This window comes from Garra rufa, chromosome 13 (genome assembly GCF_049309525.1).
Source record: "Garra rufa chromosome 13, GarRuf1.0, whole genome shotgun sequence".
In the NCBI taxonomy this organism is placed as follows: domain Eukaryota; kingdom Metazoa; phylum Chordata; class Actinopteri; order Cypriniformes; family Cyprinidae; genus Garra; species Garra rufa.
The window spans coordinates 37,224,229-37,245,208 of NC_133373.1; the positions used below are offsets into that span (position 1 = coordinate 37,224,229).

Below are 20,980 nucleotides of genomic sequence, written 5' to 3' on the forward strand. Positions count from 1 at the left end.
TTATTTGACCTGTGTCATTTTTAAATGGTAGTCAGAGCACATTAGTAGTTTAGTACAGACACTGTATGCAGAGCGGTAAAGAAAGTGTGCCTTGCTCTAATGCTCTTACTGAGAATTTTAGTGTCATTGCCTACTGAGCACAAACTCACTGAATATGAAGCTGATTACTGTATGGAATGGAAGGATGGCAGATGAAAAGGTAGTTCAAAAAATGTGTGTGTGTGTGTGTGTGTGTGTGTGTGTGTGTGTATACACACACACACACATATATATATTCATTATGTGAAAGAGCATTAGACTATGTGGAAAAAGCTGCTGCAAAGTGAAATTAGACACAGAATTATATTTTTATATGACATATTTTAATGTCGAATATTTGTAAAGTAATGTAGCCTACACTCATGAACCCTTTATGCTTAAAGCTTTACCTGTTGAATTATGTTTACTTCCATGTTTAGCTGTTTTCTTTTTCTTATTATTTTTTTATTTTAAATTTTAATTTTTTTGCCTGTGGGATACCATGAAAATGAATAGTTCAGTAACTTACTGTTCTGCCAGTTTTTACCTTAGATATTCTAATTATTAATAATTAAATAATTATATTCGTAATAATTATTAAGAGTTAAAGTTAAGCATTGGCTCAAAGTATGTGGAGGTCTTTTTGGCGGGAGCTGTTGCCATGGTGAATCATAATTTCGGAGCTCCATTGATCAGGGCTTTTCATAGTCGTGGTGCAAGCACTAAACCCAGAGTCAACCCACTCAGAGTGGATTGAACTAACTCAGTTCAGCTGTTCTGAAACCAAAAACTCAGAGTTTCCCATCTCAGGGTAAGTCAAATCAGAGTTCAAGTTTAAACTCAGAGTTGGTTGAACCTCCTTATTGAAACAGGCCCCTGGTTTTGTGAAGTTTTCGTTTAGGCCTTATGGGCTTTTGAGCACTTTTGGCCAGGTCCCTTTTCTAAACAACCCCATTATGGCTTACCAATAAGACAGGCACTTCCTCGTTAGTATAGTGGACAGTATCTCCGCCTGTCACGCGGAAGACCGGGGTTCGATTCCCCGACGGGGAGAAACCACATTTTTGTTTGTTACTTTATTTATTATTTTTATTATTTAAATGTTTTCTTTTGTATATCACTCGAAAGACCGGGGTTCGATTCTAAACTAAAAGAAACTAAAAGTTAAAAAGTAAAAGAATCTTTTTAATTTGTTCAGTTGCCAAAGAGTACTAAAATATTATATTGAACAAAGTAATTCATCCAAAACAACCCACAAAACTACAATTGCCTTCAAACACAATCCATTATTAATCTATTATTAAACAAAGAGAAATAGCCCCGCATTAATGCAGTGCATCAAAAAATTAGTTTATACTCATTATGTTCCTCCCCACGGAAATCTTTAGTAAAAGGCGAAAGATTTATACGATCTGAGGTGAAACGCGTACTAAATAACATAAATCGGAAAAGACCGGGATTCGATTCCCCGACGGGGAGAAATAAGCTTTTTTTTTTTTTAACAGATTAAAGAAACGCCTTGAATATATATCCAATCAATAAATCAATTACACAATTTTAGTTAAGTTCATAAGGCCGAAATACTTTAACAGTAAGTAAGTGTATGATGTACAAAACAACATTTTTGTGAACCATTTGGTAAAACGCGTATCCTTCCTTCCACAGCGAATGATTTACAAATGACTGTTGGGCTATCAAAGACTTTAGAAAATTTAGGAAACAATGAAACAGCGCCATGAAATCTACGTGTGGCCAAACATTTACTGCATCCGTAGTGTTAAACACTACCACAGAGAATGAATGGGAAAAGTTAAAGGAATTTAAGCTTAACCATTTTCGGAACCCGTGCGGGGACTGGGGTTCGATTCCCCGACGGGGAGAAACAAAAAGTTAAAAAAGTAAAATAAGCTTTTCATTTGTTCAGATGCCAAAGAGTACTAAAATATTATATTGAACAAAGTAATCCATCCAAAACAACCCACAACACTCCAATTGCCTTCAAACACAAACCATTTTTATTCTATTTTTAAACAAAGAGAAATAGCCCCGCATTATTGCAGTGCATCAAAAAATTAGTTTATACTCATTGTGTTCCTCCCCACGGAAATCTTTAGTAAAAGGCGAAAGATTTATACGATCTGAGATGAAACATGAGCGTACTAAATCATACAAATCGGGAAGATACCCAGTCAGAAGAGCACATATCACAGGAACGGTGCGAACACGAACGTATTTGAGAAACAATACTGACAACACAGTTATGGTGTGGAAGAAAGAAAGAAAGTAACAGGGTAAAGAAAATTGTTTAAAAGTATTTCGTTAGGTTAGCTAGAACATAGGCCTATTTCTGGTTTTGTCATCGTGCAACAAAGTCTGCAACTTCATAATAACAATTTAGACAAGCAGCTCAAACTCTAAAACAACCAAAACGTACATGTTTTCCAGAATTGACATTACTATCATGTGGATAAACCTGAAACTATAAAGATGGAAATAAGGGAAAACACATTATGAAAAATCTTTTAAGTACTGCTGCCTCGCAACACACCACGAGATATCTACAGAAACATTCATTAAAACCAGTAGCGTCGAACAGTTGAGGCATATTCAAGAAATAAGCCACCTTACTGATATGCGAAGATGTAAGTGAAATTACTCATTAAAAATATTAGATATTTTAAATTTAAAGAATTATAACATTAGCCACATCACAAACTCAGCAAAATTTGTTAATTTACTACAGCGACACGTAGTGATAATGGACGGTACGACCCTCTGCAGCCCAAACTGCGTAACACAGTGCGATTACAAGTGAATAAACAACGCATCTAATGTTAATATTGTTGTTAATAGCGATTATAAATATTACAATGACATCAGACATCCACCAAGAGCCCTTTATCCGACCTCATCCTCGATTATCTACTGGCGTTTTCTCTTACTTTGCCTCTTTCTTTAATACAACACCTGCCACGTTTCAGAAATTGCTGGAAAACTCCACACTAAAGGACCTTTTTTGTGGACTAATGATGAAGCCTGTGTTAAAATTAGTCTGCACGTGAAATGTGTGTGTTTAAATATACCTATAACATTATTTTTTTTAAAGAAAACAAGTAAACACATGAAGGCAGCTATTAGAAAAATAATAAACAAACAAAATATACAGATATTAAGAACTACAGGCATTTAGCATGGCATACACACCTCCATCAAGGCCCAGCACCGATTTATAAAACATGCACCAACAAAATACACATCACACTTTTGTAACAGTATATTATTAAGACTTATTATTAAGCTTATAAATACTTTGCATGTAATAGCAGTTAACATTATTATGTTCTGAATTAGTTTGGAGAGAAGTTCTAAGTGAAATCTGAATTTGAAGTTTCTTATTGAAGTAGGTTACAAGCCTCCAGATTCAGTTGAATGCTGCCCAGAACAAAAGTTTTTGTTTTTGCACACTAACTGAACCCAACAGTTCAATAAAATTATTTTATTATTTTCCAAGCTCTGTGTAAGGCTCCGATAAAGCAAGATTCCATTGGCTATGTTTTTTTCTTCCCAAAGGGTACATTTCAACATTTTCGGATAATTATTGACCTAGAGAGTCTAGAGAATTGCATTGCAGTGTTGTTGTTGTTGTTGTTGTTGTTTTCCAGATTGAGTGAAAAACCTAGGACTAGATTTGATTGACAGCAGTGGTTCTGAGGTAAAGTTGTCCGGAATGAGGATATGATATGAATATTGTGCATATGTGTGGGGAAAAAAACATGCAATAAACAACTGTTTATGCCCTTGAAAAATGTGATATTGCTTCCCAGTGCCAATTTCTTTCAAATTCCTCACAGACCTTTTTGGCCGTGAGCCGAACAGTCCCACCGCATTTAGTTTGAATCTGCCTCCGTTAAGCTTGTCTAATAGGTGCTCAAAATTCATCGGCCTATGGCAGCTATGTTTTTTGAGATACACTTTGGAACAAGACCGTGCATACCAATTTTCATGATGATAGGACAAACGGGTGCATAGTTATGCCCATTTTCCCTCTTTTAGCGCCACTAAGTGGCCAAGCTCTGTGACTTTTTTCATGTGACTTTAGATTCGGCTTTAACATACATGTTGTGAGTTTGGTGAAGATATCAAACTCCGTTCAAAAGTTATAGCTTTTAGTAAAAGTGGCCCTGACCCTTTCGAATGTTTTGGTGTCCCTTTGCAATGGAGAGATTAAAGTTACATTTTTAAATAATTATTATTAGTCACTCTCCAGAGAATCTTTCTGGACTGGTTTGGTTCTGATTGAACGAAAAATTTAGGACTAGTTCACAAAAGTAAGTAAAAAAAAAAAAAAAAAAATGCAAAATACCAGATGTGGTCCAATCTCCCTAAAACTTTGCATGCATGTTTAGAATCACCTGTTGCATCTGTTCACAAGATTTTGCGAAGTTTTGAGTTTTCATTTGGGCTTTATGGGCCTTTGGGCATTTTGGACAGGTCCCTTTTCTTTTTGACCCCGTTATAGCTTCCCAAAGGGTACATTTCAAAATTTTTGGGATAATTATTGACCTATAGAGTCTAGAGAATTGCACTGCAGTGTTGTTGTTGTTGTTGTTTTCCAGATTGATTGAAAACCTAGAACTAGATTTGATTGACAGCAGTGGTTCTAAAGGCAAAGTTGTCCGGAATGAGGAGTTAGTTAAAAGCTGGCCTTACCCTTTCAAATAGTTTGGCATCCATTTGCAATGGAGAGTCTAAAGTTCAATGTTTTAATAATTATTGATAGTCACTCTCCAGAAAACTCTTCCCGCACTGGTTTGGTTCCGATCGGGCGAAAAACTTAGGACTAGTTTGCAAAAGAAGGTTTTTCGTCAAATGCAAAATACCTGAAAATTTCACAGAGTGATGGATGAATCTGAGGTGGGTTTTGTGCAGCATGAGCCAAGGATTCCAACAACATAATACACTTGAGACTGTGACAAACAATTTAGGAGTTATGAGCGATTTCGTACTTTTGATAGCTGTAGCGCCCCCATCAGGCCGATTGGGGCGAGCCTTGGTGACATTGTAGATGGTGTGAGTACTACCATCTCTCCTAGTTTCAAGTCTCTAGAGTTTGGTCTGCCCGATCAGTTTTACGTGGAGATTGCTGATCCTTGGCCATTCTAACACAGCAAGACAAAGTTAGAAATGTTTGTTTCATGAGTCAGTGTTTTATAATGATTCAAGTTTTTCTGTTTATTGCTGTATTGCATCATGCAGACAAAACTAACTGCTAGGAATTCAAGGTAATAAATGCTCAAAACAATTCATATGCACTGGAAATGGCCTGAGTAACAAGCATAATACTTTCCTCGTCCTTGCGTCTCTCATACAGTACAGGACACGGCAGAGCGGGATGAGTGAGAAGAAGCTGCTTCACCCGAAACTGCGCTGCCTTTCACTGCCTGCCAGTTACAAGTGAGGAAAACTCATCTCGCAGGACCAGGGCCAAAGGGCGTGAGGTAAGACATGGGTGGCCGTCCACAGTCATGATTCCACCTCTAAAATCTTTTTCCATGCTGTGGATCTGTGTGCTGGACAGTGTGGGAAGACATGTGGGATGAAAGAACGTTTGGTAAAGGCCCCAACCACACAATGTTTAAAGTCTACGCAGGGATGTTTAGATACATTTGGAAATCAAGTGAGAAGGATGGAAAGTCTGCTATGAGAATTCAGAGCCCTTTAGATAACAGATTAGCTAAACCTGAGTCTCCGGCCAGAAAGCGAAAATATTCCATCTGACTCATTTCTGCATTTAAACCGTGCTCAGAGAATAAATGCATCAGATTTTCTCACACTAATTTAGTCAAGCACATGATTCTTGAAGTCTATATGTGTGGTATAGTTTCTACCTTGACCTCTGACCTCTATGATAAGGATTCTGCAGTGCAATTTTTTTGATGGATAAAAATCATTTTATACAGGCTAATCCATATTTACAAGGAGTAATAAATGCACAAATGTGAAGTTCCTCATGTTTTGGACTCTAGTCCACCATTATCTATGAACATCTGCTGGCTTATATGACCCAAAGCACTGTTTAGTTTAGTTGGCTTCCTGCTCAGCTCTCATGCCTGTCTGGGATGACGCTCTGGTCCTGTAGAGGAGTGAGTTAGTGCCAGTGTGGTTTGGGTATCCGGTCAGACCACCACCGCCTGTCCACATCATGACCTCCAGTATGTTAATAAGTGAGCCATTCATGAACACATTCAATAGAAAACCCAAACTCTACCGCTCAAAAGTTTGCGGTCAGTAATGTTTTTGAAAGAAACATTTATTTGTTTAAAAATACAGTAAAAACAGTAACATTATGAAATATTATTGTAAATTAAAATAGCTGTTTTCTATTTGACTATACAGTTAAAGTCGAAAGTTTACTTACACCTTGCAGAATCTGCAAAATGTTAATTATTTTACCAAAATAAGAGGGGTCATACAAAATGCATGTTATTTTTTTATTTACTACTGACCTGAATAAGATATTTCACATAAAAGATGTTTACATATAGTCCACAAGAAAAAATAATAGTGACCCCATTCAAAAGAGCATATACTTGATTCTTAACACTGTGTTACCTGAATGATCCACAGCTGTGTTTTTGTTTAGTGATAGTTGTTCATGAGTCCCTTGCTTCTCCTGAACAGTTAAACTGCCCACTGTTCTTCAGAAAAATCCTTCAGGTCCCACAAATTCTTTGGTTTTTCAGCATTTTTGTGTATTTTAACTCTTTCCAGCAATGACTGTATGATTTAGAGATCCATCTGTTCACACTGAGGAGACTCATATGCAACTATTACTAAAAGTTCAAATGCTCACTGATGCTCCAGAAGGAAAAACGATGCATTAAGGGTGAAAACTTTTGAGCAGAATGAAGATGTGTAAAAAAAAAATTATATTTTGCCTAAAATCATGTTTTTGTCATTTAGTACTTTAGCCTTTCATAAGCTATAAAATATACTTACATGTTTCCCAGAAAACAAAATAAATTAAATTTACCCTGATTTCCATCTTCAAAAAGTTTACACCCCCCGGATTTAAATGCATAGTTTTTCCTTCTAAAGCATCAGTGAGCATTTGAACCTTCTGTAATAGTTGCATATGAGTTCCTTAGTGTGAAAAGACAGATCTCAAAATCATACAAGCATTGTTAAAAAAGGGTTTCAAATACACCAAAATGCTGAAAAACTAAGAATTTGTGGAACCCTGGAGGATTTTTTTGAAAAACAGTGGGCAGTTTAACTGTTCAGAACAAACAAGGGACTCATGAACAACTATCACTAAACAAAAAAAAACAAAACAAAAAAAAACAGCTGTGGATCATTCAGGTAACAACACTATTAAGAATGAAGCGTATGTAAACTTTTGATCGGGGTAATTTTTCTAAATTCAACTATTATTTTCTCTTGTGGTCTAAACATCTTTTATGTGAAATATCTTATTCAGGTCAGTACCAAATAAAAAAAATAACATGCATTTTGTATGATCCTTCTTATTTTGGTAAAATAATTAACATTTAGCAGATTCTGCAAGGTTTATGTAAACTTTTGACCTCAACTTTAAATCTTTATAACTTTATAAATGCACTTACTGTCACTTTGGATCAATTTAATGCGTCATTGCTAAAAAAAAAAAAAAGTATTAATCTGACTGACCCCACATTTTTGAATGGTATATGCAGAAACATGATTTTTTTTTTCTATGTAGAAAAAAGTAAAAAGTAAAAAGTAAAGAATAATTTTACTGGACCCCTAAAACTAAAATGAGCTAGATTTCCTACAGCTGGAACATTCTGGTACTTGCTTGCAACGAAAACATCATGTACTTTCTATATTGTTGCTTTCCAGCTGTTTGGAGTGTTTTTATTATGCTGCTATGTTGTTGCTAAGGTAAGATGTGTAAATCGATTGGAATTTTTGTATCCATTTTATTGTTCATGAAGCAAAAATTGTAAATCAGATCATTTAGAAAAGTGCTGTCCTTTTTATAATAAGGCCAGCAGTCGGATTATGGCAGCCTGCGTTAACAATGACACTGTTGGCTTCGTAAAAGGAGAAAAAAAAAAGATAAACAAAACCCATTTTATTATAAATATGCAGTCATGGAGGAAACTTGGAGGATTTCACATTCCAATCACTCAACCTGCTCTGTTCTGCATGGAAAACAGTTGTTCCTGAAATCAAGGGCATCAAGTTCAGCTGAGGCTTTTTGTGATGTTGGCCTCACTCTATAAGCTGTTTTATGATTGTGCGACTCAGAATTATGAATTATGAGACCTGATCCCTCCCCAGTAGAGTTGAACATAAGTGTAATTTGTTAGGCAGGAGAAGAGGCACGTGACGTTGAGGAGATGAACAGAGATGTCAGGCTCTTTCTCCAGCATGTGGACTCCATTTGTGCGGCGCATGAGAGCGTTTGGCACAGAAGCCCTTTGGTATCTCTCAATCCATCTGCTCAAGCCAAATTATCATATCCTCCAGACTCCAATGAACGTAAATCATCAGCGGGAACACGGACACGTTTTCCCTGGCCGTCATAAAACGATGATTTAAAGCCACGGGCTGTCAAAACACGGCCATGCAGATTTCACGCAGCAGTTTAGGGGGGAACACAAGGACTTCATCTCATCTCAACAATTTATGGCCTCTGTGGGACAGCGGACAGATGAGCGCTCAGCCCACCAGCAGACAGGAACGCACAGGAAACTCAAGCCTGTGTTTAGTAGCCCAAAGCCTTGATATACCCATCAGCAGGGAGTTCCTCGTTCTTCCAGGAGTAGTCAGGATACATCACTTCTGGCACATTGGTATGTATTTATGTATGTGGAAGGTTTTTGTTGGTAATGCTGTGTTTGTAAGTTTTGGAGTTGCGGCACTATATAATGTTGAAAGGCACACACTGACTCAAGACTCAAGGCTCAAATTGAGACCAAGGAAAATAAATACTGCATATAGACATAACTGGCTCCTTACTATTAGCCAAGATATGAATAATGTCTATATATAGCAGTTGTAGGAGTTGTTTTTTAATCATAAGTTATCCACATACATGGAAGTAATTTCGTATGTGTATGCAAGTATGTGTGTTCATGTATTCTATGTGTTTATAAATATATATGCATATTTATATATTGCATATTTTTAGGCTGTCAGTCAATTAAAATTTGTAATCTAATTAATTACACGACGTGAAGATTAATTCATCCCGATCTAAATCAAATGATTTGCAATATGTGCTCTGAAGTCCCTGAATCAAAAGATTTGCAAACCCTTTCCAAAGTTCCGATCTAAATCAAATGATTTGCGATATGCGATATGACGGTCCCATCTAAATTAAATGATTCGGGATATGTGCTCCATAGTCCCAATGTAAATCAAAAGACTCATGAACCCACTCCAAAGTCACAATCTAAATCAGATGATTTGCGATATGCGCTACAAAGTTCTGACCTGAATTAAAAGATTTGCGAAGCCTCTTCGAAGTTCCGATCTAAATCAAATGATTTGCGCTACACGATCAGATGTTTCGATCCGAGTCAAAAGGTTCATTAACCCGTTCCAAAGTTCCGATCTGAATCAAAAGATTCGCAAACTCTCTTTGAAGTTCCAATCTAAATCAAATGATTCATAATGCACAACCCAAAGATCCGATCTGAATCAAAAGGTTCATTAACCCACTATGAAGTTCTGATCTAAGTCAAATGATTCAGAATACGTGCCCCGAAGTTCCGATCTAAATCAAATGATTCACAATATGTGCTCTGAAGTCCCGATCTAAATCAAAAGATTCATGGACACACTCCGAAGTCCTGATCTATATCAAATGATTCACGATACATGCTCCGAAGTTCCAACATGAATCAAAAGATTTACGAACCCTCTCCAAAGTTCTGATCTAAATTAAATGATTTGCAATACGCGATCCAAAGTTCCAATATGAAGCAAAATATTCATTAACCTGCTCCGAAGTTCCGATTTAAATCAAAAGATTCGCAATACATGCTTGGAAGTTCTGATCTAAATGAAATGATTCGCGATCCACACTCCAAAGGCATGATCTGAATCAAAAGTTTCGCAAACCATAATTTCAGATCGGGACTTTGGAGTGCGTATCACAAATATTTCAATTTATGCAAACCCACTCTAAAGTTCCGACATGAATCAATGATTCGCAATACATGCGTCGAAGTTCCGATCTGATTAAAACAAAAGTTCAGTCTAAATCAAATGATTTGCAATACACGCTTCGAAAGAATCGTAAACCATCATTTCAGATCTGTACTTTGGAGCGCATATCACTGGTATTTCAATTTACAAAATGATTTGCGAACCAACTCTGAAGTTCTGATATGAATCAAAAGATTTGCCAACCCGCTCTGGTGTTCCGATAGAAATCAAGTGATTCACAATACGTAATCCACAGTTCCGATCTGAATCAAAAGATTAATTAACCCGCTCCGAAGTCCCGATCTAAATCAAATAATTTGTGATACGCGATCTAAAGTTCCGATCTAAATAAATCAGATTCAATAACCCGCTCTAAACTTCTGATCTAAATAAAATGATTCGCGAAACGATCAGATTATCCGATCTAAATCAAATGATTCGCAATCCACACTCCGAAGTTAAAAGATCAAAAGATTTGCTAATCATTATTTTAGATCGGGACTTTAGAGCACATATCATGAATATTTAAATTTGCAAAATGATTCTCGAACCCTCTCCAAAGTTCCGATCTGAATCAAATGATTCGCGATTCACCATAGGCGATCTGATTAGAGCTCTTAGTTAATCATTTTGCGAAGCAATGGTTTAACTAATTCTGAGTTTTGAAAATCTCTGTTTTAAGGACGTACTTTTCTAGCATATTTACTTCAGCTTCAACTAATGTTATGAACCATTTTAGATGCAGCCGAAATTTAAATAACAGTGGTTACGTATATCTACATTTAATTGTTTGATCAAAACTTTTGCTAGGGACAATTTGGTAGTCGCTGTATATTTGGTATAGGGACATGTCCCTAACGGGAGAAGGTTAGAACAATTCCAAGGGCCGGATAAGGGAGAGGGGACCAAACGCGATCTGTACCAATTTATGTAACCTAAAATGATCATAAGTCAATTATAAGTCAACTTTTTTTCAATGTAATTTTTGAAAAAAAAGAAAGAAAGAAATATTTGGAAAAAAAATATGAATTATTAAAATGCTATAACCAACTGCATAAATATCATGTACAAATGTTAACTTTACATATCTGTCTGTCTTTATTTGAAGCAGAGTGTTCATGACTTTTGTGTTTTACATGTGGGCAGATTAAATGAAATGAAATCAGTGAGGGTTTGAATCGGTGCAGTGAATGGGAATGGGCTTTTGGAAAAGCAGCGTGACGTGAAACCGCCTGACTGAGTAGTATGTCAAATGTGGAAACGGTTCTGGCCTACAAGCCCCCAAATGAATGATAGATGTGATATTTTCCCTGCAAACACAAACATCTTCAGTGATTTCAGCTGTTGAGGATACACCCGGGACAAAAAAGCCCAGACCACCGTCACAGCCAAATGAGGATGAATTCTTTTTCTGGATTTTTTCATCTATTTTTACAACTTCCATTCAATTCCCCGGCTGATCGTTGAGCTCCATGTGAAGACAGGCTGCTCGGGCCGCACAAGATGATCCTGGTGTATAGACGACCATACCTGCAGGTGCTTTACCCTGCTGATGAATGTTTTGGGGGACAATGCAAAGGATTTTTCTTAACTTTTGCATTCTTTCATCTTACAGGCTAGCCATCGTTCCGTTTAAGTCATTAAAGAGGAGCTTTTCCATCTGAGATTTTTGTGCAAAACGCAGGAAAAATTATCATAAAGAAACCATTCCTGTGTTACTGGACCTCTGAAGATTTATGTCAGTGATGAGATGGAAGATGGACAACAACAAATAATAAGACACACCAGCCAGACCAGAAAAAACATGACTTAAGTGATTTTCCAGAAGCAAGTTTGAGAAAAGTTAATTGTGCATAGATTTTGATCATGCTTTTGCACTTGGACATTCTGCTCAAACATCAAAACTTGATTCCTGTCACTGCTGGTGGTCACATATATGATGATCTTAATGTATAAGAAAAGCTGCTTTATGGTCTACTACACAGAAACAAAATATGTCATTAAATAAGCTAAATACCTCAAAGCATAATTTGTGATAGACCTTAATCATGGTAGCGCTATATTTCATTTCTGACAGGAATGAAAACGACGCTGTGAGGAAGAAGCGTATAGCGCGTTCAGTGCTGGATTGCACTGTTGTTTAACAACATACCGATTGTTAAGCTTTTTCTAAAACAACTTTCTTTGGACAGAACCGTTTTGAAAGGTGTGAGTTGTAAAAATTGTGATCTACCTTTTAGAGAGCGTTCTACCTCTCACAGCCTCGTTTTCATATGCGTTAATTTCAAAATCGACTGAGGGCATAGTTAACTATATACCTGAAATACACTGAATATTGGTGCACTGTTAGGTTTCTGGTCGCAGTGGTCTCTGATGGTCAGTAGATGGCAGTGTTACATCATTAGAGTAAAATTATCAAGTTGTTTGCTAAACGTTAACCCCTGAACAAATATGTTCATGTCCTGAGCCTGTTTGGACCAGAGGTCTTTCAGAAGCGAAGGTCTTTCAGATGGTCTTTCTGGATGATTTTTAGAGATGGGCAGTTTTTTTTTTTTTTTTTTTTTGCTAGGTAAGACATGTTTTTTGGTCGTGTTCCCGCTGGACAAGTGTCGGTCAGTCTATCAAACTAATTTAAAATGAAATAAAGACTTGGCCAACATTTTCCTTTTCAATTTCCTAAGGTTTTGTTTATTATTTAGGGTATGAAAAAACTCTTTTATTTTGTGTCTCAATTTTATTATGCAAGATTGCTCATATATTTTTAATAAATTGTTTATTTTAATACCTAGCTTATATATTCTAATTCTTATATAGGCTATTCTAATTCTAATGTTGTTGTTATTATTAAAAATATACATGCATCTGAATTACATACGACGACTTGTGATCTCGAGTCATCCAGACAGCCATTTTCACATCAAACGTTTCTTTATTAGGCTATTTTTCACACTTAAAGCATGGAAATAAATTTTAAATAAAATATTTTAAAAAACGTAGACTACAGTTTTAGAATTTATAAAAGTAAAATACAGTACAATTTAACAAGTACAATTAATGTAATTTGAGACGTAATAGTCTTTGCTGTTGTTGTTTAAATGATTGCTCTGTTCTGACGTTATCAAAATATTCAAACGTAAATGTACCAAGATTTTACATTCCAATATTTGATTGATTTCAGCTAAAAAAAAGTTTTCTTTTATGCCAGACATTAGAAATGGACTGTGACTTTGTAATCGATGTCACTTAAAACTCTCACACAGGCACACACGAAAAAACATTCTGTGCGCTTTGAACATGAACCTATAGCCCATGAACTTGAAGTGTAATGAAACTGTCTAATTATTTTAATGGTCCTGAATGCAGGTGAATGGGAGAAAGCATCGTTCCTTTAACAGTTTACTTATTTTTCTTAATGAAAATAACTCCAGATCGACATGTTCTCACCATAATGAACCGTGAAAATACTTCAATGTCATGACATGAAAAGTGTGTGAAATGTTAAGGGCCGGAAAAAACGTTTTGTTCAATCAATTTGTTTTTATATTAACTGATTATCTTTTATAGGGAAAAAAAACATCTCTATTGATCAAAACTTCTACAGTCAACATATAGTTTTTGTCATGGTTAATAGCATAAACCATATATCTGCAAAAATGTCTTGAAAACATCTTTCTCACTGACATAGTAAGCATTATTAACATTGTATTTTTATTACCCTGGATGCTTTGTACATGAAATTGCTGGGATGCATTTAATGTGTGGGAATATTAACCAATAAAACAGGACAGAGTAAACCGAAACGCATGCGCTGGTGGATTCAAAACATACAAAAAACACAGAATCATTACGGGTATGTATAGATTAATTAGAATCAAATTATTAAAAAAAAAATCTAGCTATTTTCGTAGTGCATGGCACAGGTCAAGTGCCCTATTTCAGTACATTTACAATGCCTTCTTTTTAATGACCCTTAAAATTATTTTAAAGTAAAAATAATTCAAAGCTATTTTTTAGTCTTCTACATTTTTGTGACTTAACAGAGCATCTAATTTAAGGATTTTTTTAATAATGATAATTAAATTAGATTCTGCATTTAAAGACTTTCTAACTATATGCCACCCACGATTAAAAACCCCCGTTTAAGGCATGTTTTCTGATGACTGCAGTCAGTTTAAATCTAATAGCAATTATATCAAAGCGTAATTGCGCTCAAATCTTTCGATAAGACTGAGTGAAAACAAACAGAGCTTTCAAACGGTTTCTTTGCAGTTAAGTTCAATTGGCTTCATTACCAAAATGCTTTGGCCCACCGGCTGGACCCGAAACAAACAGCCCAAATGATTGTAAGGGTTATATAAACATTCCCAAACGAGACGATGGAAAACCCCATTCTGGTCTGCAGAGTATCTCTGCTTAATCCCAGGAGACATTCGGATTAGATATAGTAAACGTACAATCCTGTCTCTTTTTAATCTGATAATGGGCTAAATTAAAATCAAAGTGGCGGCAGGTTGAACACGTTGCTGTCTACATTTCAATGATGCTATCCCTGTGGTGCGTTTCCTAAAAGCTAGTTAACTTTGATCAAAAAAGCATAGCAAAATTCGAAATGAAGCTATCGATTTAAGCGTAATATGGTGTTAGCATGACATACCAAAATAGTTTATTCTCCCGAGCACAGTATTCAAGCCAACATGTAGGTATAACATTCTATATCGTTCATTTAATTTAAATACGTATACGTTTTAATCTATATATTTTAGCGTGTCAAAAACCAGACGTTTTTGAAAACTGTGCATACTCAAAAAAAGAAATATGTTTGATCTAAGAGGGAACCTGAATATAATGAAGTAGGCTAGTCTTCATATGCCATATTCGTTATATCAGCATCTCGGAGATCTCCAATCGATTAATTAGGCTATTATAAATTATTAGTCCATTTTTCGGTGTGGTCATTAACGGTTGACCTTATATAGCCCGCCCTTTTTGTTGCTGCACTTGTTGTCTTCTGGCTTCCGTTTGTATTTCCACACTTGTGTTACTCGTGATCTACTGACATTATAACATCCGCTTTGAACATTAAAATGCACATAACTTTCGCTAACTCTACAATAAATAAATCCACTTTACCAGCTAATTAGGCTACTCTTCAATAGCGATGCTATAAAGCTACCGCAAAAACGGAAGCTCAAAGACAAGTTTCTCTGATGCAGATGTGATTCAAACGACTGAAATGCGATGATACGGTTTCAAAAACCAGTCCTGAATGACTAGTTAGTGTTATGGTAGTTAAACAGGAGTTAACATCGTTGTACAGGAAACGCTCCCCTGTCTGGGAAAGGTGTCACCACAATGAAATGTTAGTAACCTAAATATTTAGGTGGCCTGTTAGTAACCTAAACAGTGATGTACGTGTATACATACAAAACAGCTTGTTGGAGTCAATTCAGAGTCAACAGAAATCCTGCATCTACAGGTTATAGGTGTTAAAAAGAAATATGGGCGTATTCTTTAAGGTAATAACAGTATTAGTGACATAAAACAAGTGCAACCAAAAAGATTCAAAACACCATAAACCCACAGATGAGTGTTTAATAGACACTTTGCAACAGGTGTGGTCTCTTTTTTGTGGTTGTATTCAATACAATGTCAATAAAAGGATTAAGAACTGAGATTTAAAGTGATGGTTTTGCGTATTATGTCATCTCAATCCAGAAATGCAAGAACTTTGAGGATCAAAAATACATCTTCTTTCTACAGCATTCGCTGTGACAACCGCCTTCTGAAGCTTTTAAATGTTATGAAACATCTCGACCTTTTGATTTGTTTGGTTAATATTTTGTGTCCTCTTACTCTAGCGTCGCTTCAGATGAACAAGATTATGTCTGAGTCTTCTGTAGACGTTGTTTCTGTGAGACTTCCCCTCCTGGGGCCCTGATTTTGGACGGTCATTCCTGCACTATCATAGATCAGGAATATTCTGTCGACAGGAAGCTCATTCTTCCCCTTGGTTTGACTCACCCTGTCATTTTCCCATCTGCCCGTGTGAGCTCCAGCCCAAATGATGTGTTCTGATCGGTGTGCATCAGTGCCTCTCCAACTGACTGTGGCTACAGGGAATTCACGGCAGCCCAGCCAAACGCAGTATCCATACTGGGAGATGAGCCTTCCGTGGAAGAAATTGGGGATTTCCTGACATCTTTTGACCAGAGAACTGAAATAGAAGCCACAAACTAAAGGGCTATATTTTACCTTTGTACTGTTTATGTACATTTTGGTGCAGTAAAGATGTAGTAGGACTAATTGTGTACACAATCCCAGTTTCCACAAAAACATGAACCAGCACAATTATTTTCACCACTATGTTAAATACATTTTAGAGCATGTAATCATGTGACACTGAAGACTGCAGAAATGATGCAAAAAATTCAAGTTTGATCACAGGAATAAATTACATTTTAAACTATATTACAATAGAAAACATTTACTTTAAATTGTAACATTATTTCACAATATTAGCATATTTTTGATCAAATAAATGCAGACTTGGTGAGCAGAAGAAACCGTTTTCAAAAATCGTACCCTACCAACCCCAAACTTTTGGGAGCAGATGACCACATTTTTATTACAATAATTCATTCTTTGCAATTTCATTAAGCTTTTTCAGTGATGGTAACCACCATAAATCCATTTTTAGATGACATTTTAGACCCCATCCTATAACTTTACCAAATTTCATAACTTTTTACCGTATAGTTTAGCAACACTGGATTTGCAGACACATTTCATGCTGTGTAATGCCTACAAACATTTGACTAATTCACAAACACAAAATTAAGTCATCTGTTTCCAAACACAACCAATTATTCTCAGAAATAGCAGTTCCATGTTACTCAAAGCTGACTGGCTCCCGCCCTCTTCTTTGTTGACCCTTTACGCCGCGGCGCCTTCCCGGTCGGCCTGCCACCCTAATTTTGCCCATAATCGAGTCCCGCCATTTCTCTAAACCAACAACATCAAAGTAGGACTCCACCACTCCAGATAGCAGGATAATTTAATGGCTGAGTCTCGTTCTTTAGTGGGTGGAGGGCTGAGAGATGCTATCACCCGTTTCCAACAATTTAATCGCAGCAATTAGAACAAATTTTCGATCTGTAATTTGCTTTCATCTGTAACGACAGAATCGATTGGCCGACGGAGCTTGTTCGACGTGCGCAAGGAGTTAAGAAAAAGGAATTTCTATTTTAAGCCGTTTCTATTTTCACTCACAACATTTATTGTGGGTTTGCTGCCGTTTCTTTTGGATGAACCGAAAGAACGCCGTGGTCGGCTGTGTACATATCCCGCAATCTTCCTCAGAATCTTAACAGATTCCAGTCAGTCTGTTCATGGGTTTGTTGTAATTACTAATGATGATTAACGCCATGAGGAACCCGCAAAACATGCACATACATGCATGCAGACACACACACGGCTCAGTGTTTCCTACACGGATTGTTTGCGACGATGAAAACGGCTCGAAACCCAGAGATACACAGAACTCCCAGAGATCTCTGCAGGAATGTCTTTGTGCGAAATGTGAAATATTCATTAGAGTTAAATAAACCCTTCAGTCCTACCCTGAAGTCAACCACGTCCTGATTTTAATCTGGCTGCATGAGACAAATCTGAGCATGACTTTCTTTAAGCCCAGGTGCCGCGCTAGAGGTGCTTTTGACAGGGTTTATCACCCACACGACAGATCATTTACAACAGACCCCAGCTCTTACCAGCAGATAATCTCTCTGCTCGGCTTTGCTTACAAACAGCGGCGATCGGTGCGGGTTCTGTGACACACATCGTCACCCCTCTTGACTGCGGCCTGCATCTTGCACACATGCTGTACGCTCACTTAAAGAAATAGTTCACCTAAAAACTGAAATTCTGCCATTGTTTATGCACTTTTATGTCATTTCAAACCTATATGCTTTTATTTTGAAGAATCATTACACAGCTCGTCACACAGCAACAGTTCCTAGTGGCCTTGTGACTGTCATGCACAAAAAGCACACATCAGCACCATGACAAGTGTACGTCTTAAACTTTGTTTTTATTTAATATGAATCACAGTACTTTGAATATCTACAACTACCCTAAATGATGTGCACTCAAAACAATTACTCTTTAGTTTAACTTCATTTTATTGTGCACAGTGATTCCATGTTGAGTTTTCCTAACCCTACTGTATCATATTTGATACACAAATTTTCAAGGCCTAAATGATCATAATGATCAAAATATTGCAACTACAAGCCTACTGTTGTCTGACTGATAGTTATAAATATAAGTACAAGTAAAAGTCCTTTTAGTATAATTGAAAAGAGCATCTTCAATTTGTGGTTTGCATTACTTTTTTTGTTAATTTATTACTGGGTAAGCAGTCATAGCCACAAAACCATAAGGGTCCATTTTTTTAAATTGAGATTTCAATTCATAAAAAAGCTTTTCATGATTTGTTAGAATAGGACAATATTTGGCCCAGATACAACTATTTGAAAATCTGGAATCTGAGGGTGCAAAAAAATCTAAATATTGTCCAAATGAAGTTCTTAGCAATGCATATTACTAATCAGAAATTAAGTTTTGATATATTTACAGTATGAAATTTACAAAATATCTTCATGATATTTACTTGGCATAAAAGAAAAATTGATCATTTTGACCCATACAATGTATTTTTGGCTATTGCTACAAATATAGTTGTGCTACTTAGGACTGGTTTTGTCTTAAGACAGGGTCACATATTGTTAGTAATATTTCAAGATAAACATTTACTGGACTGAAGAAACTTAGATTTACTTGATTATACATACATTTTTTTTTTAGATAAATCATGTGATGACCAAATCTGATCATCAGACCTTTGAGGAATGTTTATTTGTTCATCTCTAACTCATCATTGTATTAAATTGTATTATATGTTTTGACACTACAGAGCCTTGAATATAAAACTAAGCATTTAAATATCATCTTACTAAGTGGGAGACATAGAGTGGCAACTGATATTTATATAATTTTATTAAAGTAAAGTGAAATGCAAGCTATACTGTTAAAATGATCTTATTGGTTTAAATTACAAGCCATTAGAATTTCATTTTACATTTAGGGCATTAATCAACATCTGCACAAAACTGCATAGAAAACTGAGGTGTTTTTCCTCCTTGAGTACAAGCTCCATATTCTCATATCTATATATTAAGTAGCACATATTTGTAATATGTAGCAATAGCCAACAATACACTGTATGGTTTAAAAATGATTGATTTTTCTTTTATGCCAAAAACCATACGGTAAATATATCAAAACTCAATTTTTGATTAGTAATATGCATGGCTAAGGACTTCATTTGGACAACTTTAAAGGTGATTTTCTCAATATTTGGATTTTTTTTGCACCCTCAGATTCAAGATTTTCAAATAGTTATATCTTGGCCAAATATTTATTTCATTTATTCAGCTTTCAGTTGATGTATAAATCTCAATTTTACAAAACTGACCCTTACCACTGGTTTTGTGGTCCAGGATTACATATGAGCCATAAAAACCTGACGTATTAAATACAATAAAAAAAAATACAACAATACAATACACTGTTATATAAAACAATGAGTTAACTAATAGATATTGTTCACAAGAATAAGCCAAAAACTCAAAAACGTCTTTAAACTGCCAAATATCAAACCATATACCAAGTCTCCTGTTTTCAAATCTTTGCTCAAAAACACACAAAACACTACATTTTCTCTTGCATACAAAGCATGCTGGGAACTAAAAAGCCACCACCCAGTCTCAGTTAATGCAACAAAATGTATTCTTGCAGTCCCAATGCCAAATGCATAAACAAACTTATATTTTAGAGGACTAAACAAAGTTGTGAGAAAATGCTCAAAAAAATGTAAGTCAACAAAACAAGCACAATGAAAACAGGCAGTTCCCAAGAGTCTGATAAAAATTTAGGCATGGAGAAAGATTATTTAAAAACAATGAAAGTCATATAAAATACACTCAAATTGTTATTTGAATACATTTACATAAAGGGTGTGGCCAGGAGCTCAACCTGCATTAATTGCTGTTGAAATGAATTCTAGGCAATGACATTTAGATCTGCCCACGTGTGTGAGTCAGAGGTTTGACTTCATGCTACAATCACTCATAGTCATCTGAACTGATGGATGAAGACTGTGATGTTTGGCACAGCAAGACCCTGCATCCATTCCTCTGGGTGCATCATTGCACGTGTTTCGATATAAAGATCTACTTCAGCTAATGCTGGTTGAGTATGGATGTTGTATTTGGAAAGAGTGTCATTGATGAGAGCTCACTGATGAACTATGTTTCAGCAAATGGTGCATTTTGTTCCACTGAAATTATAAAATCATTTTTGTATGCGATTATATCCCTGTGCATTCAAAATCCATTTGTTTATGATACCTAATATCTCACTATGATCATTAAATACCCATGGTTCTCTTTAAGTATCATTTTATTTCCACAATAATCACTTTTTCCTATTCGCTATTTAGCTGTTAGAATAATGTTCACTAAACTAACTACATACAAAAAGGCTTGCAAAAGTATAGAAAACGAGTTTGGCAACCGAAACTTCTTGGTTATCAACATTCTTTAAAAATGTTGTTTGTTTATGTTCCACAGAATGACATAAGAGTGAGTAGATGATAACAGAATTTTAATTTTTGGGTGGACTGTCCCTTTAAATAGTGTCT

The 20,980-nt window shown here is 36.0% G+C and overlaps 2 non-coding genes across 2 annotated transcripts; both read right to left on the bottom strand.

Moving 5' to 3' along the window:
* Positions 1 to 1,334: 1,334 nt before the first annotated feature.
* On the bottom strand, positions 1,335 to 1,448 carry LOC141283964 (U5 spliceosomal RNA). The gene has a single exon (XR_012338331.1). It is a non-coding gene; the product is annotated as a U5 spliceosomal RNA (small nuclear RNA).
* Positions 1,449 to 2,060: 612 nt separating this feature from the next.
* On the bottom strand, positions 2,061 to 2,175 carry LOC141283962 (U5 spliceosomal RNA). The gene has a single exon (XR_012338328.1). It is a non-coding gene; the product is annotated as a U5 spliceosomal RNA (small nuclear RNA).
* Positions 2,176 to 20,980: the final 18,805 nt, after the last annotated feature.